Source organism: Mustela putorius, unplaced genomic scaffold, assembly GCF_011764305.1.
Source record: "Mustela putorius furo isolate JIRA1106 unplaced genomic scaffold, ASM1176430v1.1 tig00003845_pilon_pilon_pilon, whole genome shotgun sequence".
Classification (NCBI taxonomy): Eukaryota; Metazoa; Chordata; class Mammalia; order Carnivora; family Mustelidae; genus Mustela; species Mustela putorius.
The window spans coordinates 59,881,442-59,900,645 of NW_025421998.1; the positions used below are offsets into that span (position 1 = coordinate 59,881,442).

The 19,204-nt window shown below is 40.8% G+C and overlaps 1 long non-coding RNA gene across 2 annotated transcripts; it reads right to left on the reverse strand.

Moving 5' to 3' along the window:
- Nucleotides 1-359: 359 nt before the first annotated feature.
- LOC101678502 lies at nucleotides 360-14,219 on the reverse strand. 2 transcript variants are annotated; one of them, XR_006601357.1, is made up of 5 exons: nucleotides 13,836-14,219; nucleotides 9,347-9,523; nucleotides 8,430-8,542; nucleotides 4,375-4,444; nucleotides 360-1,796 (listed from the first exon to the last, which is right to left on the reverse strand). It is a non-coding gene; the product is annotated as an uncharacterized LOC101678502 (long non-coding RNA). The 2 variants fall into 2 exon arrangements; XR_200201.3 differs by lacking the exon at nucleotides 360-1,796 and having other exon boundaries at nucleotides 4,371-4,444.
- Nucleotides 14,220-19,204: the final 4,985 nt, after the last annotated feature.

A 19,204-nucleotide genomic window follows, 5' to 3' on the forward strand; every position in this document is an offset into this window, starting at 1 on the left:
ACATTATCTTCCTTCTGCATGTGTCTGTCTCTATGTCCCTATTTCCCCCTTTTATGAGAACACCTTTTATGAGAACACCAGTATTGGATTAGGACTCCCCCACCAATGACCTCATTTTAACTTCATTACCTCTGTGAAGACCCTCTTTCCAAATAAGGCTATATTCTGAGGTACCCAGAGTGGGGAGTGAGGACTTCAATGTATCTTTTTTGGAGGACACGAATCAATCCATGAAAATAGGAGAGAAAATGTCAGAGAAAGTCATGCTTTGTGACACTTGTTTGTTTGTGTGTGTGTGTGTGTGTGTGGTAGGTCATTGTATCAGTTTCCTATTGATAGCATAACAAATTACCACGGAATTCATGCCTGAAAAGAACACATTTATTCTGAAGTCAGGAGTCTAAAAATCAAGGTGTTAGCAAACTGCATTCCTTCTTGAGGCTTTTGGGAAGAATTCTCCGTCTTTTTCATCTTCTAGAAGCTGCCCACATTCTTTGTCTCCTGGCTGCTTCCTTACATCACTTCAGCCTCTTGCTGCCATCTTCATATCTGCTCCTCCTCATCCTGATATTCCTGGCTCTCTTAGAAGGATTGTTGTAACCACATTTGTCCCACCAGATAGTCCAGGATAATATTGTCATCTTAAAGTCCTTAATTTAGTCACACCTGTGAAGTTCCTTTTGCCTCGTGAAATAACACAGTAACATATTCATAGGTTCTGGTGGTGAGGAGGTGAACATCTTTGGGGAGTGGGCATTATTAGTCAAGCTACAGTAGTCATAATGTATTACCATATTTATTACTAAGAGATATGGTCAAAATAGCTTGAAAACCACTGTACTAGAAGTTTGAATTTTTTTGATCAAGGTATATATTGCTTATTTTCTTTTTATTGAACAGAATATACAATCATTAGAGAAATATGAGGATGTAAAAAAGATCAGATAAAATTTTTGATGTGACTCCACAGAGATAACCATACAATGTACTTTTGTCTAATCTTTTATCTATACAAATGTGTTAGACACAAAAAATGGAATCATATTGTATGGAGTTATTTATCTTGCTTTTAGCAGTGAGCATTATATCCCAATTATTTTCACAAGTTGTTAATTCAAGAATGTAATATTAGTGGCTACATAATGTTCAATCATATGAATCTACCATAATTTATTCAACCATTTGCAACATTTGGTCATTTGAGTGGCTTCCAAATTTTTCCATATTATTAATTCACTAAGAAATATTCTCCTATGAATAATTATGTATATCCAATTATTTCCTTAGGAGAAAAATCTGGAAATCAGAATTACTGATTCAGAGGGTCTTTGGAAGCTTATCCAAGTTCGAAGAAGAGAACTCTGTTGGAAAAGTAAAGTACATGGGGCAGTGGTGTGGATAGAGGTGCCCGCCATGGGTGGAGACATATAGTACAAATATGAGAGTATAGTACAAAGTACAAAGAATCACTACAAAATGATGATGAGCTCTTGGGCCCAACTCTGTGTGGTAGTCCCTGTATGAGTTTCCTAACCTGCCATAACAAATCGTCACAAACTAGGTGGCTTAAGACACCACACACGTATTCTCTCACAGGTCTGGAGAAGTCTGAAATCAAGCTGTTGGCAGTGCTGTTCTCCTTCTATGGGCTCTGGAGGAAAACTTTTGCCTCTTCCAGTTCCTGGGAATCCTCGATGTTCCTTGCCTTGTAGCTGCATCTCTCCAATGCCTGTCTCCGTCTTTATGTGGCTTTTTTCTCTGTGTTTTCTATGCCGTCTCTTTTTCTTTTTCTTTTTCTTTTTTTAAGATTTATTTATTTAGAGAGAGAGAGAGAGTGGGGAGAGGGGCAGAGGGAGAGGGAGAAAGAGTCTTAGGGTTTGATCTCATGACCCTGAGATTGACTGACGTGAGCCAAAACCAAGAGTCCAATGCTTGACCAACTGAGCCCCCAGGTGCCCTGTCCTCTCCTTTCCTTCTAAGGATGGCAGTCGTTAGATTTAGGGCTCATCCTAATCAGTAGGACCGCATCGCAACTAGTTACATCTACAAAGACTCTCTTTCCCAATATGGTCACAGTCTGAGGTCCTGAGTGGGGATGAATTTTGAAGGGGACATCATTCAACCCACTAGAATCCCCGTGGAAAGGTGGGTACAGCTGTGAGAGATATTTAGATGCACTGAGAGGTTATGGGGACAGCTAAACATGGGATGGCCAAAAATGATGAGTCTATATAATTTCATTAAATAATTCTTACTCTGTTTTTCTTTCTTTTTTTTTTTTTTAAGATTTTATTTATTTGTCAGAGAGAGAGAGAGGGAGAGCAAGCGAGCACAGGCAGACAGAATGGCAGGCAGAGACAGAGGGAGAAGCAGGTTCCCTGCCAAGCAAGGAGCCCGATGTGGGACTCAATCCCAGGACGCTGGGATCATGACCTGAGCCGAAGGCAGCTGCTTAACCAACGGAGCCACCCAGGCGTCCCTCTTACTCTGTTTTTCTTAACATCCATTCTTGAGTGGACTTTGGTGTCTGAAGAGACCCATCTGGTGAATGTGTACACAAGTTCTGTTTGGAAGACACCCTGCAAGAGAGATCACCCGTGCTTCCAGCCAGACTGTGCAAGTGCAATTGTCAGCAGTGCAGGACAAAGATTTTAATACGTGACTTTCCTGAGAGACAAATGTATCCCTTTTCTTTACTGCTCACTAGCTGATCTTGGCATAGTTGGTTGAATGTTTCTAATACTTTGAATAATGTTACATTTCTCCCCAAATGACCATGGTTGTCATCAACTTAACAGAAGAGTCAACATATAGAACTTGCAGAGGAGAATCAAACTGCTGAAAATAATATTTTTAGCCTCTTGTATTGAGTACTCAATAGTGGACAAAAGAATGGCCTTGCAAAGAAATGGGTTAAACCTTCTCTGATTGACTTTTCTGAAGAGTTTTAACATTGTCAGATTGGGCAGGTGAATGAATAAAGAAGATGTATTATATATTTACAATGGAATATCACTCAGCCATCAGAAAATAAAATTTTGCCATTTACAATGACGCAGAAGGAACTAGAAGGTATTATGCTAAGTGAAATAAGTCAACCAGAGAAAGACAATTATACGATTTCACTCGGAAGTGGAATTAAGAAACAAAACAGAGGAACATAGGGGAAAGGAAGGAAAAAATAAAACAAAACGAAATCAGAGAGGGAGACAAATCATAAGAGACTCTTAATCATAGGAAACAAACTGAAGGTTGCTGGAGGGGAGCAGGTTGGGGGATGGGGTAACTGGGTGATGGACATTAAGGAGGGCACATGATGTAATAAGAACTGTATGCAACTGATGAATTAGTGAATTCTACTCCTGAAGCTAATAATACACTATATATTAGCTAAATTAAATTTAACCCACTGAACCACCCAGATGCCCCAATGTTAACTAAATTGAATTTAAATAAAAATTAAAAAAAATATTAGTTGCCTTATGACCACTTTGCCCAAGCATGATATAATGAGCACTGGGTGTTATAGATGACTGATGAATCGAAAAAAAAAGAAGACTGATGAATCACTGACCTCTACATCTGAAACTAATATACTATATGTTAATTAATTGAATTTAAATAAATATATATGTATATATTAAAAAAACAAACAAATAAGCAAAAAGTTGTCAAGTTGGGGTGCCTGGCTGGTTCAGTTGGTAGAGCCTATCACTCTTGATCTTGGAGTTGTGAAGTCAAGACCCATGCTGGGTGTAAAGATTACTTAAAAACACAATCTTTAAACAAAAAACAATAAAATAAAATATGTTCACTTTGAACTTAAAATAATTTTTTAAAAAAGAAAAAATACTGCCAGGTCGATCAGTCCTGGTAATTTCAGGGTTCTCCCAAGCCCTTGTGTTCTCTGTACCCACATATTCTGGGAAGACTCTTGGTTTGTTAAGCCCTAAGGGTATAGAATATGAGTCTGACCTGGGTTCAAATCCAGAACCTGCTATCTGGTGACCTCAAGCAAGTGACTTCACCTCAGTCTTCTTGTCCTTACATGGCAAAAATAGTATTAGCTCCTTCACAGTATTATTAAGAGGGTGAAATGAGATAGGGCACATATGTGCCTGTCAAACAGAATGGACTCAGTAAAAGGTAGCTGTAACAGTAATAATGATGATCACGCAAGCTAAGGCTGTCATCCTTTTCAACTGCCTCACACAAGATACTGAATTGTATTATCTCCCCCGCTGCTTTTCAGTGTATCTGGACACCATGGAAAAGCATCCCCCTCCCTGACTTATGGCCGGGGCTCCGCAGTGTGCCTTACATTCCAATTAAGACACGGAGAGGAGCCCGTTTACATCTCTAGCAGGTACCTACAATTCCAGTTGTCTAGCATCAGAGCTTTGATTTCACATTTGTAGCTGCTGCCACCAAGATAAATGTGGACCTGTAACGAAAACAAGGGGAATTGATTAATCTTGTAGACAACCACGCCTCTCTTGGAAGTGTCTGTGTCTCTCCCTGCACTTGTCAAGGCTTCTGCCATTGTTCCTTTTAAGTGTTGTTGTTACCTGTCTTCCACGGGCACCTCACGGATCTGAAAACACAGCTCAGAGGTGCCCCAGAAAGAGGCACATCACAGCCTGCACAGTGTGTTAACTTGTTCCATAAACCATAAACCACACTGCTTAAGAAAAGAAGCTAGATATGTCACATTCACAAACTCGCAAAGGAAGTCATTGTGCTTTTAAAAGGGAGAGGAGAGGAGATGCACCTGATGGGACCCACAGCTGTTCTGCACCTTGGCCATGGCCTTGAGAAGTAGACCCAGATGGTGAGGATCCCACTGTAGGACCCAGATGCACACCCTGAAAACTTAGGGAAGCGCTTCAGTCTCCTTACGCTTAGTAAGGAAGGGCCACCTCCTAAGACTAGCTACAGGCTACAGACTCAGGGAAGTTGTGGCTAATTACATGGTAATTATTTATAATAAGTGCTTCTGCTCCCAGCATGATTATCCTTCCCTGGGTTGCTTGCCTCCTTGTGTCTGGTTTATGTAGAGAAACAACGTCCAAATTAATCCAAGTCTTTTGTAAGTGAATCAATCTCTTCTCTGATGATCCAGCACCCTTTGGCAGCAGGTGTTAAGCCTTTTTAACAAAAGACATATTTTCCGTTTTCCTCTGGCTATGCTGAAAGCCAGGCAGAAGAGACTGGGGTGGATTAAGGATGAATTATGGGATTAATATAGACTTGGCCGCTAAGGACAGTACAGCTAGCCCTGTGTAAAGCCATGAGAAATAATCACAGTGAACCTTTGCAGGACTTCATGGCTTGCCAACCCCCGCTCTTTTTTTCTATATATCATATCTTTAATTTGCACAGCAGTCCTGAAGGGTATATATTGATATTATGATGAACCTGCCCCTGTGCTCAGTACAGTATCTGATTAAGGGCACAAGAAGGCTTTAGGAGTAGCCTGGTAGGGATTTGTATTCCGCCTTCCCCACTCATTAGCTCTGTGACCTTCACCATGTTAATTAACCTCTCTAAAGCCTTAGCCTTTTCATATATGGAATGAAGACAACCCTACAGGGCTGATCTGAGGATTTAATGAAATTGCATGTAGAGCTCTTAGCCCAATGCATGGCCCATAGCAAGCAGGCCGTTCATTGGTTGAAGGCAAAAAATTTGCAAATGTTAAGCAGAAACAAATGAACTAAGGGGCAATGGCATGTGGCATCTCTTCTTTTTTCTTTTATTCATATTTTATTTTATTTTCCTCTAATGCAAAGAGTGGTTAGTCCAGGTGCTCTACTCACTAATAAAATATTGTGCTGATGATTCAAAGCAGAGTTGACCTAGAAAAGTGACTTTTCTGGTTGTATCTATATAGTTCTGGAGTCTGTCAAGAACTTCAAGAATTAAGTAATATCACCAAATAAAGGAATACAGATAACATAGGTGAAGGATAGTCCTTGGTAGGAACACTTAAGCAATTACCTAAAACCATATGTTGTCTTTTATTCATGGTGGCTCAGGCTAAACTCTTCCTGCTTGGCTGACTTGTATGGACTTAAAGGGCTCACCCCTGACTTTGAGATGGAGAACCAGTTCCCATCTCTCATCCTTTTCTAGTCTCTGTCCGTGGCTATAGTCTTTCTCTCAACCTTGGCTTCCTTATCAGAAAATGGAGGCTGTGACATCTCTACTCCATCCACCCCAACCACCCTTCTCACCCCAGACGGTGGTGACCCCTAGGCGAGTTGAGGGGTGTCAGTGCACGTGGTCAACGATGCAGTGCATGTCCTGTGTGGCACAGTGGTCACCAATGTGATGTAAATTGCCTGTGCTTGCTTCATTTGTTCCCCTCCAGCGTACCCAGAGATCTCTCAGTAAAAAGAGTAGAAAAGGAATGATTCCTTCCCTTTCTTAGAAGAACTCAACACTGGATTCTTCAAGTCTGTGCTTCTTCGCACCAGGGGTACTTGGAAGAATTATAACCCCACCTTTCCCCTTTCTGTGCACCCCTTTGTTCATTTCTCTCGGGGAATTTTGATAAAAAATGAGTAAACAAAACAAAATGTACTCCATCCTTGTTGTTTGTGGATTCTGTATTTGCAAATTTGCTTCCATGGTTTGGATAACTGGGCCCTCAGAATTCCTCACACTCATGTCTACAAGCCTGCTTCTAACCCTGCATAGATTCTTTCTTCACTAGGTTGGGGGGAGGGGAGGCAAGAGGCATACTTGCAGGCTAGGCTGTGCTGGGGCAGGACAGGCTAAAAGGCTGCCTAGCTGAATATAGCTATGTCCCAGCATAGAACTTCAAGGAGTCTCAAAATCCTAAATTCACATCTGGTTTCCCAGATTGTTATAGTGACATATTTTTCAAGGTAAGAGGGTAGAATGTATTTCATTAAATAGTTTGTTACCTTGTTTATAACTTTTAAATATTTAGACAAATGGCATTTAGGCCTCCCTTTATACTCTCATCCCAGGCCTCCCACGCTTGGAAAGAAATACGCTTTCGTTGATTTAAGCTGCTAATATTCAGGGCCTGTTTGTCACCACATCATAACCTAGCTTATACTGACTTTCAGGGAGGAGGTGGTAGGTTTTTCAGTTTCAGAAGCCCTCAAGTCGTATGTTCTGATGGAGGGATACTGGCATGGAAGCAAGGAGGGACTCAATCCAAGGAGCAGTCTGGGGAAGCTGAGAGCTTTCCTGTGGGCTGTGATGCACACTGAGGGAGAGATTGCTGGGGGCGGGATATCAGTGGATAAATGAGGAGCATCAGTCAGCTGCCCTGAGTAAGTGAAGGAAAATGAGGGCAAGGGAAATCATGAATCTTAAGGATCAGGCCCCTTCCCATTTATATGGGAGGAATCAGCCTCTAGGATAGATGTCAGGCCTAAATGAAAAAGGGGGTATTTTCTATGCCTCCTCCCTACCCTCTAACTAATTGATTTTGGACTTCTTACCAAACTCAGCAAATGCGAGGTCAAATTGGATTCTTTTTCAAAAATATAAAAAGTTCTACTCCAAGTATCACAAAATAGCACACACCTGACGAATATATAAGGTGCTATTGCTATTATCGAAACTCAGTTTACACCATTTCAGAGAAAACAAATACGTTCTAATAGCCTAAGAGAAAAAGGGATTATCGAAAAAGTAAATCTCTTCCCAAAGCTGGAAGGAAAAATAAGGACAAGAGAAGAGAAAGAAATAAGAAAGATATTGAACCTTTACTATTGGCCAAAAGCCGTGCTGAGTATATTACATATCTGATCTGGTTTAGACCTTACCATAATCCTAAACAGTTGTCATTACATTCTCCATTCTAGAGTAGAAGTAACTGAAAAACAGAGATGTTCCAAATTTGTCCACAGTCAGAGAGCTCCTAAGTTTCAGAATCTAGATTCAAGCATACCTGTCTGTTACCAAAGCCCTTATTCTTTTCAAAAGGTTCAGATTAAAAATTGCATTGTTGCCGTCACCACTCTGCTTCTCTGTTTCCAAACCCTGTCTGTTTGGCAAGGTCAGCCATGGGCTGGAGGGCACCAGTTGACAAATCTCATCTTTGTGGTGGCTTTCTTATAAGATGCAGGCCAACTGAAGAGGACAGTCCTTAAATATCTTCTGTGTACAGACAGTATTGGGGCACCCCATCAAGGCTGGGTGATGAGCACTGAACTAAGGGGTCCAGAGGAGGCCATATGATCCTACAGCGCACACCAAGCGCTTACCTTATGGCTACTGGTTAGAAGAGTTATTTTTACACTCAAACTTGTCTTTCTCCCCTTAAATCTAAGGAGGCTCAAGGGATAGAACAGCAAGGAGATGATGAGATGGAGAAAAGTTTAGATAATGTGTATAAGATGATTCCTAGACTTCAGAGGGGGCCAACTGGAAAATCATGTATTTACCTTGAGTTTTTCCTGACTTCAAGATCTTTTCTATCTTCCCTTCCCCCACTGGACTCGTCTCTGTTTTCCTCAGTTTGTAAATCCCCATGCAGCCCATCACCTTCCTTGCAGATCTGTGGCAAAGTAATCACATCTCAGTGTTAGGTTCCATGTTCTCAAAATGTCAAAACAAATCTCAATGATTAAATGCCATGAATTAAGCTTGTTATGTACTTCTCTAAAATTGATATGAAGGATACATTTTAATTAGAAAATTATAAATCTAAGCCTTCTTACCACCAAGCCACCTCCAAAATCTGTATGAAGTTCTAACACACACACACACACACACACACACACACACACACACACAGTCAAATCCTATCTAAAGACAATGATCTTGTTAAATAATCAGCTTCATCTCATCTTATTTTATTTGGGTTGAAATTTTGCTCTGAGCCATGTTAGGCTTAGATATCGCTTATAAAGTTCATCTATGAGAAAACCTTTGAATTTTTTCTCTTTAGATGTCTATGAACTCTAATTAAATATGCATTTGTTGGTGTGATTTTTGACCAGGGAGCTTTTCATTAGTATGAAAGTGACTCTTACTCTCCGACATGGCTTACACAGAGCATTGCACTAAATGTTCAGATCTTTCTGTTGGCTGTTGCTAAAGACGAAGACCAAGAAGTCATCATTCTTTATCAAGACTGGCGATCGTTTTATGCATCTGGGGATCTGTCCAGAGAGCCCTGCTGTAGGTTTTCAACTTTAAAATCCTGTGGCTGCCACTAGCCCCATACATTTAATTTGAACACAAGAAAGGATGTAGAGCAAACATCAAAACAAAAGCTACCCTTCAAGCTTAATTTTCTTTTTCACACCTTTGGCCACCATAACTCCCCCTTCTTGATGTCAGCAGTTCATAATCTCACCTGTGGAAAGGAAGCCAGCCCCCAACTGTGCTGACAAATTGTAGGAAAGTGAAAGGCTTAATGATCGCTGAGTTTTATCCCTTTTTATTTCCAAAAGAATAACGAAGAGCTTTCTTTGCTCCCACTTAACATCCTAATCACCCATGTCTTCAGTTTACACTACAGCTACCCAGGCTTCTGCAGGGGAAGAAAAAAAAAAATGAGATGCGACCCCTCCCCACCTTGCCACACCCACTGAAACCTGTCTATTGCTATCGCTATTGCATCCTTAATCAATCCCCCAAATTGCTCTGGGACTCTAAGGTCCTCCCCCCTTCAGTGCCCAGCCCCTGCTGGTGTAGGGAGCTGCACAGCTTGTGGTAAACTGCTCTCCATTATTCCTCTATATTTAGAACTTCCCTAGAGAAATGGCATTATCTCAGTCACGAAGCTGAAAGCTACTTAAAGTTAGTTTTGCACAGTTGTTTATCCACAGTCTGCTTCATGCACTGTTCGTTCACCTTGCCTAAGAAACAATTCAGATCGATGCCCCGCTCCAGAAACCCAAACTATTGAAATATCACCCCGTAGAAAATTGACTATGATTTGCATTTTGCTAATGTTGGTGTAGGTCAGAATGTTATTTCCCTCTCTCCTCAATGATGTTTCATTGAAGGTAAATTCTACCCCCTTCTTCCAGTGAAAAGCCGCTCAATGACCTGAATAAGATCTGGTGATAGAAAACATATTTTCAGTGATACTGAAGTCATTTTTCTGCCAGAACAAATTAGTCAGTAGCTATTGAGTATGTCACAGAGGTTTTCAAGAGGCACTTAGGAGGATGCTAAAAAAAAATACTCTTCTATGTAGATTATTAGAAATGTCACGGTGCTAATGCAAAAACGCCGTGATAATCTTTCTGTTTCACTCTTCCCTGTGAAAGGACCCTCTCTTGCTTGTAATTCTGCTCCTAAAAGGAAAATATCATTTGGAAATGGTTGCAAAGAGAACGAGAAAGAAAATTTTATAATTTAAGCTAGAAAAGAAAAGATGGAGGGGAAATCAGATCATGGAGGCAAAGACACATTTGAGCTATTTTTCCAGAGTTTCCATCCCCACCAAGAACTGAATAAAAAAAGGGGGGATTTGGGCTGGATTTCTAGGGAGCTTTCCTGAGAAGACAATGTGTCAAAAACAGAATTAGTTCCTAAATGAACGGATGTATAAATGAGTGGATGTATGGAAGGCTGTGATCAGGGACTGTCTTCCTTCAATGCTCTTTGGCATTTGAAGGGAAAGCAGTTTACAGCACACACATAACATCTTGGGACCTCAGCGTCTACCATTATAAAACAGAACAGACAACTGCTACTTTTCTGGGCTGTTGAGACGACTAAATAAGATAATGTGAAGAAAGCATCTAAAGTGATGTCTTGTCCATAATCATAGAAAACCAGGGTCATGTGTCAGGCTCCGCTGCATGTGTGTGGCGGAGGGGTAGCTACATCTTGAAAATTCAGGCAGAAAGGTTGACTTTCTTTTATTGTGTACCCTGGTCTTTATGTGACAGCATTCCTATCAAAGATTGCCAGAGAGGAAAAAGGGACTCCTCAATATCCCCTATGTGATCCATCCATTTTCTCATTCATAGAATTGACTGGGTGCTTGGATGGACGATTTAGGCATTTCTCTCAACTCTGCTATACTTTGATATTAGATATGACCAAAAAGTTAACAGTTTAATATCGAAGTATTCTCTGGAATTTTGCTAGTTCCTTCTGGTTTCTACTCAAACCTAAAAGAGATTATCAGTAGTATTCTTGTGGTCTCACCATTTTAAATATTTATAGATGCTTAACTCTTAGTGAGAGACTTTGACATTCTAACAGATTTAAACTCCAAGTATAAAACATTCCTTTGGGGACTTTTATTTTGCTCTGGTAGTAAAAAAAAAACTTCCAAAGAATGTGACTTAAATCTGATTTCCAAATGAGATATCCTCCAGCAATCAGCAGTCAAAAGATCCTGCGTGTTTATTATCCCTCTGGAAAGTATGCTTTACCCTCGGGTGTGTGCTGTAAGTGAAAAAACCTAGCCGTCTATATGAAAGCCCACTAAGTCATTTGGTGGCTCTTCAGCAGTTGTGAGCTTCGTTCTTCTGCGGGGCTCCAGGGCACACAGAGCCCTCCCAGAGCTGGTTGGGAAGGGTCTCCCACAGCCTCCTGTAAGTGGATCTCTTTCTCCAGGAATCATAGAGTTGAGACCTGCACTGGACCTTGGGCATCGTTCTCTTTGGTTTCCTCAGTCCATAGGAGAGAAAACTGATACAGAGCTTTAATGATCTTTCTAAGATCCACAGCTGGTTAAGAAAGAGAGTTACTCCCCAAATCCCTACACCATTCTGAAACTGCAGGGCCCACCTGGTCTTGAAGGGGGGAGGAATTATTCCAGACAGATGTGCTTTGGTTGATGGAATTAGAAAACCATACCTGTTGGGGTGCCTGGGTGGCTTAGTAGGTTAAAGCCTCTGCCCTCGGCTCGGGTCATGATCTCAGGGTCCTGGGTTCGAGCCCCGCATCGGGCTCTCTTCTCAGCGGGAAGCCTGCTTCCTCCCTCTCTCTCTGCCTGCCTCTCTGCCTACTTGTGATCTCTGTCTGTCAAATAAATAAATAAAATCTAAACCAAATTAAAAAAAAAAAAGGAAAGAAAACCATACCTGTTGATGGTTGCTTTGGATGTAATAAAAACCTTTAAAAAAAATAGAATATTTAAAATACATTTTACTTTGTAACATATAATGTACTGTCGTTAATTCTGGGTTCCACTGGGATGTGATGTACATTATTAAAGAAACAAAACTACCAATGATCACTGTCTCCACAGTTTGGAGAACAAAAAAATTCAAACTTATTAATTCAACTCTTTTGCAAATGCAATTTGGGCCACGGTTAATGTCTCCTTCAAAGAAGCAGGAAGTGGGATCTGCACGGCTTGATGAAACTGTTTAGGCACAGGGTCTTAGAGTCAATCTGTTACTCTCTCAATCACTAAAGCCAATCTCAGGCAATCCAGCCCTCTAGAGAAAAGAAAGCTTAGGCCTACTGAGCTTACCAAAGTCATGCAAACCAATCAATGTCCCAACATGGATGTATAGACTGTTGTCCTTTCCTATTTAATTGAGCAGGGTAGAATCATGACTTCATAAGTATTTTCTGAATTTTTATAGAATTTATAACTTAAATCTTAAATATAATGCATTGGTTTGGCTAACTTGTCAAGGACTGATCATTCCCCTGGCATTGTCCTGATCATTCCCCTGGCATTGTCCTGTATATTTTATACAGATAAACATTAACTAGAAAAGACATTAATGTGATAATAACCAGCAATAGTAAAATTGAAGACCTTTGTCCTTAATTACTCAAATACAAGTGCTACATTTGGTGTCAAATGTGAAATGGCAGTGACATATGAAATTCATACCAGTGGGAACATTGGAAATAGGCATACAGAGGTCCCCAACTTTGTTTCTAAGCGAAGCAATGGCTCACTTCCATGCAATATAGAGATATCTCAGGGAAGGGGTGGGAGACCCATGTTTCTAGAACAAGGGAAGTTACCAATAATAAAGTCCTCTGTAGAATGGAAAGTGCAGTGTCTAATATTAGGCAAACTCTTTTTTTCCTTTTTAAGATTTTATTTATTTATTTGACAGATAGAGAGCACAAGCAGGCAGATTGGCAGGCAGAGGGAGAGAGAGAAGCAGACTCCCCCACCAAACAAGGTACCCAATGCAGGACTTCATCCCAGGACCCTGGGATCATGACCTGAGCCAACGGCAGCTGTTTAACCACTGAACCACCCAGGCGCCCCTAGGCAAACACTTCCTACAAGTGTTCCCAAGGTTCTCCCTCACCCTCTTCAAGATTTTGCTCAGTTGTTACCTTCTCAGTGAGAAGTCTCTGACCACCCTATTTACCTAGTGCACAGCACCCAGCCTAGGGCTACTGATTCTGATTCCTTTAACCCTGATCTGTTTATTTTCCCTAGTACTTACCACCTGCTTATTTGTATCTAACCTACTCATTATTATGCTAGAACATAAGCTCATGGTCGAAGGAAATTTTTGTTATTTCTGTTCACTAATGTAATAGAGGTGTCCAGAACAGTGCCTGACATATAATAGGTTCTCAGTAAGTATTTGTGGAAGGAGGTAATAAATTGTCCCCAGTGTCATTCTTTGGACTGTCAGAAGTACTTCCCTTTTTCTTCTTCTGATTGGTGGTTACCCTCTTCTCACAGGACATGCCCTGTGTGTCAGCACACAGTCTAAGGGTAGACAACCAGCCTTCATTATTATCTACTTTACTGAGAGATGAACATCGTTTCTCTTTGGCTTTCTTAATATCAGTGTGGTATCAGCCTTCATAAATATTTCCTCATGCGTAAATCCTACTCAGTTTGCCGCCTTCTATATTCAGTTTTTCTAAAATGTGTACTGAGCACTCACCGTGTGCAGAGTCGGTGCCAGACGTTAGTGGTGAGAGGCAGGCTTGAGGAGTACATTGCAGAATTTAGACTAGTGTTGCATAAAGCTTCCCTGATTTCCTCATGTTGGCCCTCTTGATTTTTCTGTACTTCTCTGTGGCAGACAAGGTTACTACATGCTTATTTTAGTCATTCTTCCTGTTTGCTATCTCAGTTTAATTTGGGCAGCAATGTGCCCAGGCATTGAATCACGCTTGGCCTTAGTCAGTCACAAAATCTACTCTCCTTTTCGCCAAAGATTGTTCTACAAGTGAGTATATAACCCAGTCCTGGTCAGAGAAATGGAAGGTGAATTCCCCTGGAGGACTTGGGAAAGATTTCTCTCCTCCTCCTCCTCTGTCTCCTCCTCCTCTCCTCCTTTTTTTTTTTTTAATATTTTATTAATTTACTTATTTGAAAGAGAGACAGAGGGGAGAGGAGCAGAGGAAGAGGGACAAGCAGATGCTCACTGAGTGCAGTGCCTAACACGGGGCTTGATCTCACGACCATGAGACCATGACCTGAGCAAGAGTCCGATACTTAATTGACTGAGCCACCTAGGCACCCCAAGATTTTTCTCTTTATAGACTAATTGTCAACAAAATGTTCTTGAGAAGGTCAATGAGAAATTGTAATACAGGTCCAGTAATGTGGTCTTCCATGATGTACACTGGAAGAAAGAATACATTTTTATAGGCAACAGGACTCAGGTACCTCTGGTGAGGTGATAATTGAAACTTGTTGTAAGGCAGACTTAACATCAATATTTAAAAATAAAACAACAACAACAACAAAAGAAACACATCTTGCAGATGTGTTTGAGGGGTTATTTGGGCTTTGTAGAGTTGTGGTAGCCCCAGATCAGTGTGAAACACAAGTAGACATTTGCTATTCTCCAGGCTAGTAAAATCAGCAGGAGTGACTGGGAATTCTGAGTAGTCTTTGGAATTTCCTGTTGTCAAGGAAAATCCCAAGGCTGCCTGAGCTGGAGGTGTGATTGGTGTTTTGATTGTGCTGTAACTATTTAAGCAAATTAAACATTGCAGCTAGAAGCAGCTCGGGGGCGGAGGTGGTGGTGTGGGTGGCCTGTGATCCTGTTCTTGGTGTATGGACTATCTCAGGTTGGTTTTATTTTGCTTTTTCGGGCTTGCTTAAGGAGACTGACCATCATTCAACATTTTGTTCACCACTTTTTAGTCTTTCATAAATTGCCCATTATAGGGGCACCTGGGTGGCTCAGTCACTGGGCAGCTGCCTTCGGCTCAGGTCATGATCTCAGAATCCTGGGATCAAGCCCCTCATCGGGTTCCCTGCTCAATGGGGAGTCTGCTTCTCCCTCTCCCACTCCTCCTACTCGTGTTCCCTCTCTCGCTGTCTCTCTGTCAAATAAATGAATAAAATCTTTAAAAAAATTAAAAAATGAATCGCCCATTGTAGCTTTTATCTATTTTTCAATTGTTTTCTTTGTCTTTCATGTATCAATTTTTAGAAGTTCTTCAAACATTTTGGATGCTCATCTTTGGACAGCTTCATTTCAAATTTCTTTCCCTAATTCATGGTTCTTCTTGTAATCCTATTGCTCTTAAAAAGAACTTTCTATTTTAGAATATTTCAAACATATATAAAAATAGAGAGACTAGTATAATGGACCCCCATGTAGCCATAACCCAGTTCCCACAAATTATTGACTCAGAGCCAATCATGTTTCACCTGTAATCCCCCACTCATTCCCCTTACCTGTGGATGATTTTGAAGAAAATGCCAGACATCATGTAATTTCCTCTACATGTCTCTGAAGATAAGAACTCTTTGTTATTTGGAGATTCAGCTTTGTGTTCCAACCTAGTCGATAAAAATCAAACTCCCGGTGATTGTTAAGCTATCATGAGGAAAATTAACTCAAATTGTGACTTGATTTTCACAGGGAATTCTATTGGTTATAAGAAGAAATGTATCTCATAGGGAATAAAATGTGATTTTTTTCTTATTCAACTCATTTCAGTTTTCTTTGTTACATACCTATTCTACATAGTGTGTGCATTGTAGGTTCAGCACTGTTGTGTTGTAGAGATACTTAACTCAAAATACATGGTGATACTATGGATAAAGTCACTACACTGGTGTTACAATTATAGAAGAATCTGGAAAGAACGTCCCATCATTCAGTCCCTTCAAATGTATCATCTTACCAAATTACCTCTTGTAAATTATTCATATACAGTGTACTGTGTGTGTCTCTTAGAGTTTAACAACTTCATTTGCATACCTCTCTAAAATGGTGTTTTTAATTGTTATTTTAAGCAACACTTCATTAGCGATTTCTGTCTGCTTTTATTAAAATGTCTAAATACAATGATTTTCTGTTAATTAAAAAAAAATAAATGCAACTGCTTTACTGTTATATTATCTTCCACTCACAAAGAAAGAAAAGAAGATTAAGTAGCTGACAGTTTATGAGAGAGGAACTGAAAAAGACCAACACAGGATCACTGGCTTTCTCTGCCTTTTCTCCTTTGGTTTCATATCCTTGGAAGGCTGTGATTGTTTGCAGCTCTGTCTCTTTTCCTCAGGGCCTGCTTGACACACTGGATTCTGAAAATCTCTTCCCTTCCCTCTGACGCTGCTTGCCCTTCTTTCACGGTTGTCTGGCAGGACTAAGAATTGTGTCCTTTTGATCCTTGTGTTTCACCTTCTTGATTAATCTGGCACTCCCAGACTTCCAGCTGAGCCCATTCTCTGAATTTGTACAGCTGCAAGAAGTCTTCTGGAGTAGAAGGGCTTCTCGGAGCTCTTGAACCTTGGCCAGTCGGTACTTTCTTGGCCACTCTCTGTTCAGCAGTTGACCACTGCTGATCTAATGAAACTCTTCTTTTGTTTTCATACCCGACATATTTCTTTCCAGTCTTCATTACCAAAGCAACCCTAGGGAATGGAGAATCTTCAAGATTTTAATATGCATTCTGTGTAAGTCAGGATTCTTCGGAGAAACAAAACCCATAGGATCTATGTGTAGATTGGTTGTGAGGAATTGGCTTATGCAATTAAGGAGGCTGAGAAGTCCCAGGATCTGCTATCTACAGGTTGGAGATCTAGGAAAGCTGGTTGTGTAATCCAGTCTAAGTCCAAAGCCCGAAAGCCAGGGGAGCTGATGGTGTAAATCCCAGTCCAAGGGTAGAAGAAGATAAGATGGAATTTATCAGTTCAGCAACGAGGCAGATAAAAAGGGGACAGATTTCTTCTTCTTCCCCCTTTTGTTCTGTTTAGGCCCTCAGTAGATTGGATAATGCCACATCACACTGGGGAGGACAGTCTTCTTTACAAAAAACACTAGTTTATTTTTATTCTTTAAAGATTTTATTTATTCATTTGAGATAGAGAGCATGAGCGGGGAGGGACAGACAGAAAAGGAGAAGCAGACTCCCTACTGATCAGGGAGCCTGACGCAGGGCTCAATCCCAGGACACTGAGATCAGGACCTGAACCGAAGGCAGACACTTAACCGATGGAGCCATGTAGACACCCCCAGAATCCACGAGTTTAATGCTAATCTCATTGGAATCACCCTCACGGAAACACCCAGGAACAGTGTTTAATCTGGGCACCCTAGAGCCCATTCAAATTGACAGAGGAAATTAATCATCACTCCTCCCTTCATGCCAATGTTCCTTTTATCTGTATGCTTGATAAAACATTTGCTCTGTTTGATCCCAGAGATTTGTCTTTCCTTTAATTAATTTTGGCTGTTGTAAATATTAGTCCCCCTCCCATCATGTATTGTTCATATTTCCTCCAATTAGTCACCCATGGCTCATTTAAGCCACCTGTACCTATCCCCACTTTATAATGGCTTTGGCCTATTTAGTGACCATTTTGAAGAAAGACCGCCATTCATGGCAAATATGTGTCTCTCAGCGCCTTTGTTCGCGGGCTCCGTGGAATGCTTCCAAGTGACTTTCTGTAATATCTAACCTCAGGCCAAACCAGCTTACACTGCAGTGTGACTCAGCTGGTCCATTTCTCTAATGGATACAAACCCACATTTCTTTTTTCGCAAATGACTGTTCATGAGGCCTGTCAGTCAAGATGAAGGGTGCTTCATAATGAGCTGTCGGTTTGGTTCCCACTTCTGAGTCTTGGTCGTCTAGCCCTGCTACTATTATACATGCTTTGCTTCTTCACATGAAATAACGGACTGACACCACCTCACAGGCTCCCCACTACATTCTTTCTGCCACACTCCTGGCAACTAAAAAGCCCTTAGGAGCACCCAGGGGATCTGACAGATCTGTGAGAAGAACAACCTGTTAATTGAGCTTGGTTATTCTATGGGGAGATCATTGAACATAATGCATGCATAATGGACTAACGTACAGCATTAGCCAGCTCTGAGCCCTCGGGCTGCACCATGTCATGAATAAGCAAAGAGGATGGGAAATCCCAGAGGGAGTGGAATTTGCCCGGAATCCTCCTGCATTCAGCCCTGAGGTTTTTATCAAGGGTCTTTTGTGTACAGAATGTAAGGTCAGAGACTTTTAATATTTCTTTCACTTGTGGGCAGGGAAGACAAGTTCTAAGACCTTATGGGATGCCATTTAATCAAATTCCACAGACTAGATATTTGCCAGGAGACAAGCAATTCATAAAACTTGTTGCAGCCAAATCCAGGCACGAGACATAATTAAGAAAATGACCAGTGTATCTCCAAATAACGCTATTTCATTTTTCCGTACGCAAGCATGCCAGAAAGGACTAGGCCAATAGCAAGTTTGAATGCCAACATTGCTGTTTTAAAGATGGTCATCCTCTGATCTGGAAAATATAAATATGGTCCCATCTCTCCCGTGGCCATTCTCATAATACATACATATACAGTGTATGTATTACGACAAATAGCGTGACTGAAAAACAAAGAGGATCTGCAAACAGTGCAGAATAACAAAATGGTGTCAATCTTTTTCCAGTCAGAATTATAAGATCGTTGGATTTTTTAAAGTATAGTTATACAATCAGGACCCAGTCTTCTAAATGAATGGAATGATAATTTTCTGAAATATAATTTAAGGGGTACTTATAAAAGGACACCCAGTCCAGAATGTTTTCTCCATATTTATATCACAGTACCTGAAATTCACTACACACTCTTAGGAGATAGAGGATCTCACAAGTTTCAGTCCCTAATAGTTTTAATGAGAAAGGTAATTCAATTCATGAACACATTAATCCACATTATCATGCCATGTAAGGCTTTCCATGGAGACATGCTTTCTTTTAGGATCCTCAGAGTTTGAGGAGACAGGAGAGAGGAGGAGTCACCTAGAGCATGAAGTTTTCCTTGGGAAGGACCAAAAGATG